The 16,953-nt window shown below is 44.7% G+C and overlaps 1 protein-coding gene across 1 annotated transcript in view; it reads left to right on the top strand.

Annotated features, from left to right (window-relative positions):
* The window catches only part of LOC113446513 (transmembrane protein 132B), a 209,520-nt gene that overhangs the window by 135,163 nt on the left and 57,404 nt on the right, over window positions 1–16,953 (top strand). The window lies entirely within an intron of this gene.

Raw genomic sequence — 16,953 nt, 5'->3', positions numbered from 1 at the left:
GCCAAGCGTGACTGCACAGGAAGGTCCAGGAAACCCGAAGTCAATTGTGTAAAAATAATATTGCAAATAAGAGATACGGGGCAATGTAGCAGAAGCAATCCAGCCATGATATCTTGCCTTATTGACACAACTTTTGAAATCTTTCACCGAGAGTGGTGTTTTTCTACCGTGACTGGGTGGAAAAAGCATGGCCTGTCTTTTTAAATTCTGCATTCCTGTTAAAATTTGGATGAACGGTTATGGCTGATAAATATTTGCATGCCAACGGGGTGGAGGGGTTTGTACGTTGGTTGCTGTCTTGGAAACGTTCCTTGCAAACATGCCCCACAAAGGTTAGTTTAAATTTGAATATTTCTTAAATCTCTCTATGTAAAACAGAAGTGGTATTCAGCAGGTCCTGACCAGTTCTGGAGAACCGTTAGTGGAAATTTTGAGTAGTTCGGAGAACTGGCAAATGGTGACTGGCCCCGCCCCCATCTATTCTCTGCCTCCCGAGTCCCAGCTGATCTTTTGTTGCCTTGCCCAGGAGAACGGAGCTGGAAAGCAGGTTAGTGGGGTGGGGAGGGAAGGGGGATTTTGCAGTATCCTTCTCCTGCCACTCCCACCAAGCCATGGCACACCTACCAAGCCACGCCCACAGAACAGGTAGTAAATTTTTTTGAATCCCACTACTGAGTAGACCAGAATGTCTTGCCTTTGAAATGTCAGAGAAACTCAGAGAACTGAGGTTTAGCTTTGTGGTTGGGACAATTTTTAAAAAAATAATAACACCAGCAATAGCATTTAGCCTTATATATTGCTTCATAGTGCTTTCCAGCACTCTATAAGCAATTTAAAGAGTCAGCCTGTTGCCCCCAACAATCTGAGTCCTCATTTTATCCACCTTGGAAGGATGGAAGTCAACCTTGAACTGGTGAAAATCAAACTTGGCAGAGTTAGCCTGCAAAACTGCTTTCTAACTACTGCACTCCAAGGAAGGAAGGAAGGAAGGAAGGAAGGAAGGAAGGAAGGAAGGAAGGAAGGAAGGAAGGAAGGAAGGAAGGAAGGAAGGAAGGAAGGAAGGAGAATAGCAATAGCACTTAGATTTATATACCGCTTCACAGTGCTTTATAGCTGTCTGTAAGCGGTTTACAAATGTCAACACATTGCCCCCAACAATCTGGGTCCTCATCTTACCCACCTTGGAAGGAGTGAAGGCTGAGTCAAACTTGAGCCCATCAGGATCAAACTCCTCGCAGTGAGCAGTGAGTTAGCCTGCAATGCTGCATTCTAACCAATGCGGCACCATCAGTAGATGGATGGAAGGTCGAATTGTTTGATTGTTTAATAGATTTCTATAATTGTGATTTTTTTAAAAATGCTATATATAGCAATTTTGCAAATATAGATGTAGAAGCTTATAGATTGTGGACCTATTTTGCAATGCAGCGTGACAATTGCTGTCACTGGAATATATTTATCGGTGTTCAACCCAGGGGGGTATTTTGTATGTATGCATGATATTTTATTTGATACACTATTTTTGATACACTATTTTTGAAACACTATTTTTCTTTTCTTTCTGTTTTGTATTGTAATTTTTTTTCTTTGTTTTTCTTGATCTTGTATTTTAACCTTGGAAATAAACATCCAGATAAAAAAAATAAACTGTCAGAGACTAAACAAACATCTTTGCAAATCTCTATTGCTGAAAGATAAGATCTTCCTTATATTTTTTGGATGCCTGGCCTCTGATCCATCTTTAGGTATTCCCTTAATTCTTTCTCCTTTCCCTTGCTCTCCATTGTGAATGGGAATATAATTCCTGTAATTAGTCTTCATATCACATAATCATCTTAAGAAACACCATCTGAACACAATGCAAGCAACCTGCAAACTGAGAACGCTCATAATCATCTGTTGTGAGTCACGGTTTCTCCCCCTCATTTTTTGATCACATGCAAATGAAGCAGCATATTAATTAGGATTTCTTTTTTTTAAAAAAAATTGCCTTGCATTCCACACAAGAAAGGGTCTCTTTAGGAAGGTGCAAATTAGAGCCGTCCTGTTTTTGAGAACATTTGAATGTTTTACCGAACATGTAAGAGGGAAGGTTTTCCCTGTGAAGCCCTCAGATCATCATCATCTTTTAACGACCCCATAATCCCTTGCGGGGTGGAGTCTGGGCAACTGAATGGAGCCAGCAGAGCTTTTTACTGGCTGGATTCCCTTCCTGTTGCCAATGCGGAGTTTTGTTCAGCAGATATATTCTCATTGTGCCCAGAGAGGGAAATATCTACCTCTACCTAGGATCGAACTCACAGCCTCCTGATTGCAAGGTGATAGCTCCACCTCTAGGCCACTGCACCACTTGTAAAATCCCCAAGATGTTTCTTCAAACTTGACTTTGGGTGTTCCTCCTGGATTCTTTAGATCGGGGGTCTCCAACCCACCCCCGGGCCTATTTGCAACTGGGTTGTGGATCGATGCACACCCGTGCGTGCACAGCTCAGCTTGTGCGAGCAACAGGCGAGTATACAGACACATGTGCGTGTAGCTCAAGACATGCAGTCAAGCTGCATGTGCATGCACCTGCCGGCCCACCATTCCGACCAGTGGAACTGCATGCACGCCAGTGTGCGCCAGCTTTCTGCTCAGGTGGCCTGGTTCTCCTTTCCCTTCTGCCAGGCTGCCAAACTGCAAAGATTGGGGACTATTGCTTTAGATGGTTTTTTTCTTGAGTATTAGAAGATAGACCCCCGGGAGGCGTATTTGTAACCTCCAAAACTAGCTATCTAAGATCTGTTATGGTGCAGCATAACTAGCGCTAAAATAATATTTAACCACAAGTCCAGCTAGTTTTTGTTCATAGGATGGGAAGGAGAAGACTGTCAGCGTGCCAGTCAAACTCCCATCTCCAGTCATCACTCAGAAACAAAGTTCATCCGAGTAAGAATTTATTAGAGTTGTCATATCGGCACATATGGGAAAACCCAAATCTATGAGTTCCAGGTTTCCCCTTCCCAAAAGAGAAACCAAAGATCCATCCCTCTGCGTCCATCAGTCCATCACATGGCCCGATCAAATCTTTGTCCCAACTGGAGACAGCCCTCCAGTCACTCCCCTCCAGTGCAGGGCAACATGTCCTTGACTCTCTGAGAAAGGATGTTGTTGTGTCTTCTCCCTCACTATGAAATCCCCCCTCCCAAATTCCCAGGCACTGAAGGTGGCAGCCTCGAAGCTTCCAAGTAAAAAATGGCTTCCAAAGGTGACAAAGACATTATGAGCCCTCTTCAAGAAGACAAGGTGCTAAAGGGACAAGAGAGAGGAACTATCAAGTTGCTTCCAAAATCAGTGGACTGGTATGTCTCCCCAAAGGGGCCTAGAGCAGTGGTGGAACCCTAGATGGCTTCCAGAAAATCTCAGCTACCTGCTACCTCCAGGTGAAGAAAGCCCTAGATTGGCTCTTAGCCACATTTGAAATCAAATCATGGCTTGGCATGAGGTGTGAAGCTATTTCCTTTGGTTTTGTGTCTCTAGTGGCAACGGAGCTCAGAATTCAAATCCTTTTTTTATTATTAATATTTTATTAATTACATTTCTTAGTGCTTAATAAACATCGTGTTGTCTGGGTATTTAATTTGCTTAACAATACATATTACATTCTTAATCTCTACCCTCCCTTTTTTTTTCTCCAACCGCTGACAAAATAGATTCCGCCTTTGCTAATATTCTATATCTTCTTTCTGTTTCATCTATAATGTCAGTCTGTCCATTTCTGCATCCTGTAGTATCTTCTTCATTACTTCTTCATCTCGTGGTTTTTCTTCATTTTTCCACCATTGCACAAATACAATCCTCGCTGCTGTCAAGACATGCAATATTAAATACATACTGTTCTTATCAAATTTACCCCGATATTATACTGCATTAAAAATAGTTCAGGGTTAGAGTTCAAATCCTTTTTAAGTAGAAAGCTGATTGAGTTTCTCTGGCCACCCAGAGTCCTGTATTTGACACGGCCAGCCACACAAAGGAGGAGGAAGAGGAGGAGAAAGGAAGGGGAAGGAGGAGAGGAAGATGGGGAGGAAGAAGAAAATTGGGAGAATCCTTCTGTGCAGCGTTCCTCCTTAGCATGCTGTAAATCTGTTGCTTGTACCAGTTCTGGCATAATTAGGGAGGAAAAAAAATATGTGTTGGCTTAATTGCATGGAGGCAATTAAAAGAAATAACAGAGCATGTCTCATCCTGCCGAGCCCCGATGAACATTGGCTTAGGGTTTTTTTTTGTCTTGGAACCCCACCTTCCTTGAACCGAACTGTGCATTCAAGTGGAAGGGGGGGAAAGGAAAGATGTGTGTGTGTGTGTGTGTGTGTGTGTGTGTGTGTGTGTATGTAATTTTAAAAAGAGGCAATTTACATCAGCGTAGAGTTTGCCTCCACCGTGCCGTCACTCATTAATCACTCTGTTAAACATAATAGCCATTCTTGTCTGCAGGCCGTTAATCATGTTGTGAATGCACTTATCAGGACATATTAGAAATACAATACAAGACTTTTCCAACACGGAGTTGGATGCAATTACTGCAATCAGGCGACATTTAACTATTGTCTTATCATGCTGCTGGGGTGGGGGTGGGAGGTTTGGAAGCAGAGAGAGAGAGAGAGAAGGAAAGGGAAAAAAAAAATTAACCTAGCGCTAGAGGAATTTCAATGGGAAATGGAGGGTTTAATATTGACCGGGCTAATGACATTCCTGGGTGGCTGAGCTTGCTCGGACATGGGACTCTTGAGTAACGGAAGGAAGAATCATCTGCAGAAATCCACCACCAAGTGAGAAAACCCCTAATGCTGGGAGGGAGCAGAATCTGCCCATGAGCGGATCCTGAAAACTTGAGCAGATAGGAAGGTGCGATTCTAGTGAGATCTAGAAGGCTAGCTAGTTGTGGTGGATTTTGTCTTCTCCAAGTTAGAAATGCTTGCTTCCCTCCATTTTTCTTGTCCTGGAAAGAAGCAAGCATCTCCAACTTATAGAGGGCAAAATGGATGTCTTCTCAGGATTCCTGACATTACCCCCATTTAAATCATGAGTCTCGAGCCAAACTTCCAAAACTTCAAAAGGATTTATTGGGAGTTAACATGTCCGGCACTGCCTGGGTGCAGCCGACTCTGAGGCACATCATTCACTGTCCTTGTGTCTAGTTGTTCTGGTGTGCAGGGCTCTATAGCGTCGTTTTGAGGGAAGGAGTTGAAACAGTTTATATCCAGAATGTGAGGGGTCTGTAGATATTTTCACAGCCCTCTTTTTGACTCTTGCAGTATACAGGTCCTCCATGGAAGGCAAGTTGGTAGTAATAGTTTTTTTCTGCAGTCCTAATTACTCTCTGAAGTCTGTGGCTGTCCTGTTGGGTTGCAGAACCAAACCGGACAGTTATAGAGGTGCAGTTGATAGACTCAATAATTCCTCTATAGAACTGGACCAGCAGCTCCCTGGGCAGTTTGAGCTTTCTGAGTTGGCACAAATGGACCTGAATGGGTGAATTTAATTCAGATGACCATCTGAATTGAATACCACTGCAGGCAAGAATCCCCAGGTAGCAACTATGCCATTCTGCTACTTGAACTGCTGCACCATCACCAACTGCTGCCTGGGCTTGTCACATTCCTCTTCTCTTCCCATCCTGTTTTCCTAATTTTTTATGGCTTCTAGTTCATAAGTCGTGGCCAAGACGATTATACCACTTGGGTAGGATGGTCTTACATCTGCAGGCAACAGGCAGCTCCCTAACGTCAGAAGGAGATCCACAAGAGGAGAATGTGGTTTTTCCAGGTTTTCCCATTAGTTTCCTGCTCCAAATATTGGCTCCGAGGATCAGTGGCTCAGGCAAGAAGGGGCCTGGAGTTTCATGTGGACTAGAAATCTTCCATTGTTCACCCTTAATGCTAATTGATGGGAGAGCGAGGTTTGGATTGCCTGGGCTTGCAAACTTCCTAGAGGGGCCAGGAAGAAGGAAGAGCAGATCCAATGTTTTCAGAGTATCTTTTGAGGTTTTGGGTAAGGGGTAGGGTGGGGTACAAGGTTTACATACTTATGGAAGTCAGGAATGGGATTTGGGGTTCTCCAAACTGTGCAGAATCTTAGCTAGGGGGCTCTCCTGAAGCCCTGTGACCCCTTGCAGCCCACCCCTGGTTCCAGGGCGTTTGCACGCAGCCCTTGGCTGTGCCTTGCACATTCTTGATAGATTGCGGTGTGAAAAAACACTAGCTTTCTGCTTCCCTCCCCGCTCCCATGTCTGAAGGAGGATCCTTCCATCTTTTCCTTCCTTGACTATAACTGTCACAACAACACCTCCATTCTAGAAAGGCACCCAGCCCCACAATTCTCTCGGCAGAACAACTGAAAGTGCAAAAACCATGCTGAACATCGCAACGTGCATCTCTGCTGGGACAAAAGCCGGGCCTTGAGAGAGCCTTGTTTGGCAACACACTCTTAAGTCTCCCTGTTAAATATTTCTGACCCAAATTTCAATGCTTCTCCTCTTCTCCGGAGGCAATTTGCAAGGTTAGCGTCTTCAAAACAAAGCCAACCATTTTACTCTGGAGTTTCCATTTGCGTAAGCATTTTCTGTAATAACCAATCCAAACGAAACACATCTCCAGGGTCAGGAGGATGAATGGGAAATGTTGTCTGAAGAAGCACAAAAGGCTCCAAAATGAAATGAATATATAATTTCTCTCCGCTAGGCAGAGTCCCTCCCCGTGATGGATTTCTATAAGGCAGGAGGGTGGTAGCATCGCAAGCTTTCCCGAAGCTACTGAATTCACCACCCTCACCAAGTTTTCACACTCAGCCAGAGTGGCATCTAAGCATCAATACATTTAAAAAATAAAATAAAAATAAACTTGGCATCTCCTGTCTCCCTAGGTTTGCCTAGGACCTGTTTCGCTGTGCTAACAAGCTAGCGTTGGTAACATGAACGCTAGAGGGAAAATTTCTTCCTCCTTTCCAGGTTGTTGCATCATTTAGCATTTAGCCTCAGGGTATCTGGGTTGGGGGGAAGAGTAGGTGGGGGTCAGGAATATCAACATAAGCCCCCTGCAGGCATCCCTGTTCAGCGGGCTTGTCAAAGTTTAAAGAACAAAAGGCCCAGTTTTGTAAGAGGAAGCTATTGATTGGGTCCTTGGCGCTTTGCTGAGCTCCCGGTTTTTGCTTCCTGTCTAATTGGATTGTCTGACTGGGTTCCGCAGCTCACCTGGGCATGGATCTAACTTGAGGCCTGGCCAAGGTTCTTACAGTATAAACACACACAGGCACAAACACACAGAGAGACAGAAATACGGTGTTTTAAAACCCCCCCAAATAGGTTCCTCTCAAAATGCCCCCTTTCCAAGTCACTTTTGCTAGGATCAAATGGCAGGCTATGAATCTGTCCTTTGACAAAATTGTTGAAGTGTGTTGTTATCTAACCTGATTAGAACAATTCTCCCTGTTGTGAATTTCTTCATTGTTGTGAACTAACTTTCTTTCTTTCTTTCTTTCTTTCTTTCTTTCTTTCTTTCTCTCTCTCTTTCTTTCTTTCTCTTCTTTCTTTCTTTCTTTCTTTCTTTCTTTCTTTCTTTCTTCCTTCCTTCCTTCCTTCCTTCCTTCCTTCCTTCCTTCCTTCCTTCCTTCCTTCCTTCCTTCCTTCCTTCCTTCCTTCCTTCCTGCTCCCTCCCTCCCTATCCCCCTTTCTCTCTGTCCGTCTTCCTCTCCTCTCGTCTCCCCTCCCTTCTACCCTGTTTCTCCAACAATACAGCCTCCCCCAATAGGAAGTCCCAGCATGCTTTATAGGCATGAAATGAAATGAAGCCCCTCCCCCCAAATTAAGGCCTATATTAAAACATGTGAAATGGGGGGGAATGGCGGGGGGGCTTGCCGTTAGGAAGTACTTTTGTTGCACATCCGGATATGGTGCTGCCTGCGTTGACCCCGATACGAAATGCCCCACCAACACCGAGGTCAACATCCAAGCCGTCGCCGCCGACCCACCCGAAGATGCAAGGGAGGGGGCGGAATTAAGTCACCCCCGAAAAGGAGGCCTAGCCATTTTGTGGGGGGCTCAAAAAAAATAAGACCCGGCCTTATTATATGAGAAACACGGTAGCAGAGTTGGGACTCAACCTAACTTTGCTGTCTTTTTGCCCACCCTCCCTCCCAATAGCGTACCTGTATGGATTGGGAGTACCTGCCATCTGATCACTGGTGGTGAGGGCCCGAATTTCAGATGTTGACTTCTTTTAAAAAGTCGGACCAATTCTGCCTGTTGTAGTCCTCTCGTTTCTCTTGAATAGGAGACAGCCAAAGGCTTCCTGATTTAGGAAGCCCACAGGGTGATCCTGAGCTGTTCTGGATTTCTGGAGCCTTGACCGACCTCGACTTTTGAGGTTCTCCTTCATTCTTTCTTCTGACTTGCCCTTGACTCTTCTATCCTGACTTCTATCCAGAATTTCCCACTGGGAATTCCATCTCTCCGTGTCTCCTTCTGGGAATCATCTTTTCAAGTTTAACGGCGTTGGAGGCTTCATGCTGGTAGCAAGAGCAGTTTCCTCACCCCCCATCCCACCCCCTTGAAGGAAGCAAATAAAAATAATTGATGCAATTGTCTTTCTTTCCTCTTGGCTTGTCACGACGAGGCTGATAAAATCAAATAAACGGGGAGTTCTTGTACGGTTGTTAGCAAGAAAAATGGAAGCGAATTGGCAGCACCAACCAGTCTGGGTGCTTCCGATGTTTTCTTATTACCCAGGTTTATTATTTTCATCAGCTGAGCACACAACAGGTGTCACAAGTCTGGTTTTGCAGCTATACTATACAACTGAGAATAAGTCCTTGGGCTGGGACTATATGGTGGCCTACACAAAAATCAGGTCATAGAATCTTTGTGTAGGGTATTTTCAAAACATCACAGCAGGGCATACAGTAGAGGTAAAGCCAATAGCCAATCAAAAAACATTTTAAAAATGTCCTGGCTGTTGTCCTCAAGCTGTAAGACCTACTAGGCAGAGGTGGTATTCAGCCAGTTAGGACCAGTTGTGGAGAACCGGTAGCAAAAATTAGGAGAACTGGCAAATGCCACCTCTGACTGGCTCCAACAACCCCATCTATTCTCTGCCTCCCATTGAGTCCCAGTTGACTGGCTGAGTCTCCTTTGGTTTCCCTGCACCGGAGAATGGAGCTGGAAAGCAGGTTAGTGGGGTGGGGAGGGAATGGGGATTTTACAGTATCCTTCCCCTGCCATGCCCACCAAGCAACGCCCACAGAACCAGTAGTAAAAAATTTTTTAATCCCACCACTGCTACTAGGCCAGTGTTTCTCAACTTTGTTCATTTGAAGATCTATGGACTTCAACTCCCAGGGTTCCTCAGCCAGCTTGGAATTCTGGGAGCTGAAGTTCACACATCGTCACATTGCCAACGCTAAGAAACATTGGTCCAGACCAACTGAATGTGTTTTTTTTGTTTTTTTAAAACCAAGGCATCCTTAAGTAACTTCTCTCCTCAGTTGCCTTGGGATTTGGGGAGTTGAAGTCCACACATCTTGACAAGCTTGAGAAAATATGTATTAGATCCTCCCTTCCTATGGCGTTTCCCACCTGGATGTCCACGTTAGAATATTGATGGATTGCTGCAAACTATTCTTCTTGTGAGGCTGTTGGGGAGGAGAAAAATAAGATTTGCCCCTTCCCCCTTTGAATCAAGGATGGGTGAAAGAACCATCTTCTAAAGCAGGGGTGTCCAACCTTGGTAACGTTAAGCCTGGAGGACTTCAACTCCCAGGAATTCCTGGGAGTTGAAGTCCTCCAGGCTTAACGTTACCAAGGTTGGACACCCCTGTTCTAAAGCGTAGTGACTCAGTTTTGCAGATTTCCCCATGAATTTCAAAAAGGAGGGGAAATTATTTCTTCCTTTGCTCTCAAAACATTTGCAGAATGGCCAAACAGAATCTACCGAGAAATTTCTGTTTTACTCCATAATATCCTCACCACCTTGTTGTAAATCATTTATTCAATTTACCTTTGTTTGAAAGCCTATGCAACCTTCATCCTTTGAATATACAGTTGTTGCAAGTTTGGTTTTTTTTTTCTCTCGTCATTGTTGCCGTAAGCCAACTGTTCTCCTCCTCAGTAGATTTGTAACGGATGTCTTTTTCCATCCTTTTTTTAAAATTTCTTTTGTTTATTAACGACAGATGCTTGGGAAGCAGATTTTGCCTCTTGTAAGATCCTGTTCCTTTATTAATCATATCAGGAGGCTGGTATTATTCTGGTATCAAAAGTAATTTATTAACTAACATTGTGCAATAGTACTTTAGAATATCTATATATCTATATCTATATATGTTTTCTTAAGTTTTCACGGGTATTTATATGTATGGTATTCAGACGAACACAATACACAAGCCTGATGATGGCAGATGAGATTCGGCGAAACGTTGCTACAACTTTAAAAGCACAACTATAATGACGTGGGAAAGTACCCGAACAAAGCTGAACACCATCTATATCTATATCTATATCTATATCTATATCTATATCTATATCTATATCTATATCTATATCTATATCTATATCTATATCTATATCTATATCTATATCTATATCTATATCTATATCTATTGTTTTCGTAGATTTTCACGGGTACAGGTATGCAGGTCTTGGCATGTTCGGGTCTTTTCCCGTGTAAGATTGAGGGTATCTTGGCGACGTTTCGACGAGGTCTGGTGCTTTCAGCTTCGTGCTTCTGCGAGCAAAGCGTGATCAGAGCTGCCGTCTCCCTATAAATACTGGTGGGGAGGTTGGCTGTGTTGTCATTTCTTGATTGGTTGATGGAGTTGATGCAAATTGGCTGGCTTTTTCGTAAGAACATGTGTGGCTGAGGTATTGGCAGGGGTGGGATTCTACCAGTTTGCACCTATTTGCTAGAACCGGTTGTTAACATTCTAAGCAGTTCAGAGAACCAGTTGTTAGAAGAAATTACTGGCCTAATCCTGTAAGGAAGGAAGGAAGGCAGGAAGGAAGGAAGGAATGAAGGAAGGAACGAAGGAAGGAAGGAGAGAAAGGCATGCAGGCAGGATCCAAGTGACTGTGCAATGCTTTGCATTCAATTCTGAAAAAAATCCTTCCTACCCCAGCAAGACACAAATGTAACCCCTATCTCCAACTCTTTAAAGCAGCCGTGTCTTTTCCCAGGATTGCCTTACTGCCTTTTTAAAAACCGCCTTTCTGAAATTAGATCTAAAGTCCTACTGCCCTGGTTTTTCATCCTTAGCTTGCAAAGAGGCACACCCCGTGAGCTATTCTTTTTCCTTGAATGTGAGCATTCTTTCCAAACGTGGCTAAGAATGCTTGATACCTGTCAGTCTGCAAAACAGTTCTGGGCTGCCATGGGCTGTCCAGAAAGAAACGGCGTTATACCCACAGAGTTGTCGCCAGCAGGCCAAAGTGTTGAACGCCGCATTGCTTGAACCTCTCTGTTTCTTGCCAAATGCAATTTTTCTGTTCTTGGCTGCCGTTGCGATACCGACACAAAAGACACAAACACAGGCTCCTCGGAAAGCCAGATTTGTAAGTGTTCAAGAGCGGCACAGGCCAACACCATCTCTCTTGAATTTACGCCTGTTTTGGAAGGGCACTCAAAGTGTGTTGTTCCTCCAACTCCCTCCTTAACGCCTTTGCAAAGGTTTGCCTCGATGACTCCCAAGTTTTGTCAAAAAAAACCAAACAACTCTGCAGAAATTTTCGGAGGTGAGGGAGCGGGACGAAAAGTTACAATCGAGCATCCAATTCTACGGCTGGGCTTTGTTTCGGGAGCTGCTCACTTAAGGCTGCGGGGAAGCAATAAAGCTAAGTGGCCCTTTTTATTATTCCACACACCCCCCCACACCCCCAGTCCACCCCTCCCTTGAAAGAAATACGTCTAATGAATGTCTCATGTCTGAAACACTGGATAGGATTTATCAAAGGGAGTCAGTAATTACCAAATTGAGAGAATCATGAATCGCTTTTCTAAATTTGAAAAGCACATCAAGAATAGATCAGGAGCAGGCGAAATTAATAGTTACGAACTCATTTCCATAGAAATGGACTTATTAGCAAGCATGCCAGCTGCCTGAAATTACAAGGCATCCTATCGCTTGGAAGAAATAATGGGCCCGAGCGCACGTGGATATTTTGGTTCTTTATCCCTACCAAAGTTTTGTCTTCTTTTTTTTTTCTTCTCTCTCTCTCTCTCTTTCTCAAAAGGACACTTGGATTCTGCTAAGTTTGCAGAAGAGGGAGGGTGGAAGAGGCCTGTGATTAGCAAAAATGCTTGGCAAGACTTTTTGAGTGGATGGAACATGCTTTTCTTTGACCCAACACTCAAAGTAACAGGTTGTGGTTGTTGTTTTTTTCCTGTTTTGGTGGATGGAGCTACTGGAAGCCCATTTAGAATACAACAACAGAGTTGGAAGGGACCTTGGAGGTCTTCTAGTCCAACCCCCTGCTCAGGCAGGAGACCCCGTACCATCCCAGACAAATGGTTGTCCAACATCTTTTTAAAAACTTCCAGTGTTGGAGCATTTACAACTTCTGGAGGGAAGTCATTCCACTGATTAATTGTTCTAACTGTCAGCTAAATTCCTCCTTAGTTCTAGGTTGCTTCTCTCCTTGATTAGTTTCCATCCGTTGCTTCTTGTTCTGCCTTCAGGTGCTTTGGAGAATAGCTTTGGGGCAGCGCCTGAGATATTGGAATATTGCTATTTATTTAGAATATTTACTCTAGCTCAGAGAAAGCTCACAAAGTGTTTTACAATGGAACTAAGATTTGCATAATAAATGTAAAGGGAGAACATGATAGAGTCTTCCAATATTTAAGGGGCTGCCCCAAAGAAGAGGGAGTCAAGCTATTCTCTAAAGCACCTGAGGGCAGGACAAGAAGCAAAGGTAGAAACTAATCAAGGATGGAAGCAACCTGGAACTAAGGAGGAATTTCCTGACAGTGAGAACAATTAATCTTTGGAACAACTTGCCTCCAGGATATTATGGGTGCTCCAACACTTTTAAGGAAGAGAATGGACAACCATTTGTCTGAAATGGTCCCCTGCTTGAACAGGAGGTTGGGTTAGAAGATCTCCAAGGTCTCTTCTAACTCAGTTATTCTGAATGTTTGCTTCTCGAAAAGGTCCATGTGAGGTCCATGGGTTGACTTGGGGTCGAGTAGAAGACTGGGAAGCCAGGAAGACCATGGCACAAAGTTTGCACAGTGATTGGTTGGATGTTTGTATTTTGACCCCCCTTGGCCACCTACTCAATGCAGGTAACACCCTACTCCACCCATGAACATTCCATCCAATATTATTGTGTTATTCTGTTCTGTTATTCTGCTAAGAATTCTTTACTAGCTAGAAGGTATACATTGAAGCTGACAGCTCTTCAGATGTTGCGCTGTTCTCACAAGAAAGATCGAATGTTGCATATGAGGTCAAAGTAAGGTTTTCTGGGAAGAAGGCAATAGAGCCGTGATGGTGAACCACAGGTCACACACACAGAGCCATTTGTGCGGGCACACGAGCCACAGGCAAACTTACCTCACTGCGCATGCGCACGCCTCCCAACTGATTTTCGGGCCTTTTACCAGAAATACCAGAAGTGACGAAATGGGCCCATTTTCCAGCCTGTAGAGGCTTCCCTCAAGCCTCTGGCAGTCCGAAAAAGGCCTCAAATAGGCCAAAAATCAGCTGCGAGGTGCAGTTCAGGTAAGAGGGCGGCAGCTTTGGGGGGAGGGGAATTGCGTGCGCATGCCCAGGGGGCATGGGGGGCCATGTGCATTGCCTTCTGGGTGCTGGCACACGAGAGTGTGCGCACAAGCGCACACAATTTTTCAGCACAGGAGCCCAAAAAGGTTAGCCACCACTGCAATAGAGAAACCAAAAGAATCAGGACCCTGGAGAGCACCAACGGAATGAGATGTGCCCTATTATGCTGTAGAACAGGGTTGGGCAAACTTTTTGGCTTGGGGTCCTCATTGACTTTTAAAATTTTACAGACGGGCCGCCACCTGGTGTCGAAATGCCTGTCATTACAAGTCAAAATCAAATGAATGCAATCATTCAATCGTTCACATCAAACCTTAATTCTGTACCAATCTTTGGCGGGCCGGTTTCAAAAGACCAACGGGCCGGATGTGGCCCGCGGGCCGTAGTTTGCCCACCCCTGCTGTAGAAGGAAGCTGTTGCTCAGGTTTGGTGGTCTCAGCTACCCTAACTCCTGAAGAAGTTGTCTGTTCTCAAGAGGGTGTGAATTGGCCTTAATGCGATTTGAATCTTGTGTCAAGGTTCCGACAGACAAACCCAACCAAAGTAAGGATGTCGGAGATGATCCAATCTCTCAATGCAAAACTTTATTGAGTACATCATTTTGGCACCGATGAGGGCAAAACCAGATCTGGCTATTTCCCGTGGAAAAACCCACACAGTCAAAGTTCAAATTCTGCCCCTCTCCAATTAGAGCAGGTCACATTGTCCAATTGGATCTCCTGGTATTGTTATGAGAAAGTCTTTCTGGCTCTGATAAACACCTGTCAAAACGTCCTTGGTTCTCACGCTTGGCCTCTTGAGGTCTGAAACCTAAGTTCTATCTCCCTCTCCTCTTCTGCCCTCACCCACGAGTTCGTTGCCAAGCTGAGCAGCGATAATAGTTGCAACAGCAAAAAGCTTGACACCTCGATTCAGTGTGATCTGACTCGTAAATGTTGACAATGGAATTGATTCTATGCATCAGATCGGTTTGCTGATTTCATCCCAGAAGTTCATTTGATTCAGAGATGCGATCAAATCGCCTTTGAATCGAATCTCCGCCGTTCATCTCTGTGCAACCTCCCCCCTCCCCTGTCCTGAAGGTCAATTAGTTGGGAAGGTTCTGTAGACTGGATTGGTTGGGCCTTTCCTTTGAGGGTCTCATCCATGTCTTCCACTGTTGGATTCTCTTGGTCGTGTGGCCGATGCTTTATTTGGCAGTTTAGTTGACTCGGGCGGTTGTGAGAGAAAGAACAAGATCCGGTCAACCAAAGAAGATCACATTCATCCTTTGTTCCTCTGACATATGCCAGGATGGCTCTGAACACACACTTTCAGCTTTTTGTGGATTGTAATAACATATTTACTGGCATAAGAAGCTTTCTGTGAGTGCCATTCTTCACCTTCCTTGAACAGTAAAATAAAGGCAATTTAGTTTCCCCCAATTTTTCCCTCTCTGGGTCATTCTTGAATTCAGGGGTTTTGCTGAGCTCCCAGGCGAGCTGATAAGAGGCCTGACTTGAATTGACAGTTAATTACCTACCAAGACAGAGTTGGAAGGAGCCATCGTTTGTAATACTCTAGAAAGGACCTGAGTCAACGGGTGATGGTTAGAGCTAAGTAGCCATTAAAAACAAGCTAAGCTTCAGAGGGAAAGACAGAGAGGGAGGGAGGAGGGGAGGGAGGGAGGAAGGAGAAGAAAGGGAGAAGGAGGAAGGAAGGAGGGCATAGAGCACAAGAAGGAAGAAAGGAAGGAGGAGGGAAAGGAAAAGGAAGGAAAGAAGGGAGCATGAGGAAAGAAGGGAGGGAGGAAAGAGAAGAAAGGGAGAAGGAAGGAAGGAGGGCGTAGAGCACAAGAAGGAAAGAAGAAGGAGGGAGAGGAAAAAGGAAGGAAAGAAGGGAGGGAGGGAAGAAGGAAGGAAGGAAGGAAAAGAAAAGGAGACAGAAGAAGGAAAGAAGGAAGGAATAGGGTATGAGAAAGGAAGGAAAAAAAGAACGTTGAGAAGCTTTTAGCATTTGTTTTTTTTTTATAGCCACAACCTGGGAAACTATATGGAACAAAGATCACAGATTGATTTCCCTCTTGTTTGTGTGTTGTTTGTGTGTTGTGGTTGGAGTTCCTGAATCCTTAGGCTAAATGATTGGTTTGCATAATTGATAGGTGGAAACAATGGCCTTGGATGGAAGACCGTCCGTCCTCCGGTGACCAAGGCTTCTCTTCTTAGGCCAGCTCAATCTGTGAATCATGTGTCTGGTTTAAAACAGTCGGGCGAGGCAGTTATTCTCTCACACAATATCTAATTAGAGAGAATTGCTCTGAGAGGTGAAGCAGCTTCCCCCCTCTTTCCTGGCAGCAGGAAAGAGAGTGGGTGAGGGAGGGAGGGAGGGAGATGGGGAGAGAGTGGGAGAGAGAGAAAGAAAGCGGGGGAGAGAGAGAGAGAAAGACAGGAGGGGAGAGAGGAGGGAGTAGAGAGAAAAAGAGAGAAAGAGGGGGAAGAGAGAAAGAGAGCGGGAGAGAGAGAAAGGGAGAGGGAGAGAGAAAGAGGGAAGGGGGAGAGAGAAAGAAAAAGGGGAGAGAGAGAAAGAGACAGAGAGGGAGAGAGAGAGGGATTGAGATGGGAGAGAGAGAAAGAAAGTGGGGAGAGAGAGAGAGAGAGACAGACAGACAGACAGAAGGGGAGAGAAGAGGGGGTAGAGAGAGAAAGAGAGAAAGAGGGGGAAGAGAGAAAGAGAGTGGGAGAGAGAGAAGGGGAGAGGGAGAGAAAGAGGGAAGGGGGAGAGAGAAGAAAAAGGGGAGAGAGAAAGAGACAGAAGGGAGAGAGAGAGAGAAAGAGAGAGAGAAGGGAGAGAGGGAGGGATTGAGATGGGAGAGAGAGAAAGAAAGAGGAAGAGAGAGAGGAAGAAAGACAGAGGGAGAGAGAGGGAAAGTGAGAAAGAGAAGGAGGGAGAGAGAGAGATTAGAACAAAAGCGCTGCACTAACTCCTCTCTTTCTCTTTTTAATGCCAGCAGTGCTTAATGTGTGCAAATTGGCTGCAGAGGGAAAGAGAGAAGGGCACGGATAATCCAGCACTTTAAAGCTGGAATCATCAGGAATGTATATCGCTATTGTTCTTCCTCCACTAGAATCATCAAATGAGTGCTGAAAAACATGGAAAGCCTTT

Source organism: Pseudonaja textilis, chromosome 15, assembly GCF_049901715.1.
Source record: "Pseudonaja textilis isolate UNSWEBS1 chromosome 15, rPseTex1.2, whole genome shotgun sequence".
Taxonomy (NCBI): domain Eukaryota; kingdom Metazoa; phylum Chordata; class Lepidosauria; order Squamata; family Elapidae; genus Pseudonaja; species Pseudonaja textilis.
This window is presented reverse-complemented; position numbering and strand designations above follow the sequence as displayed.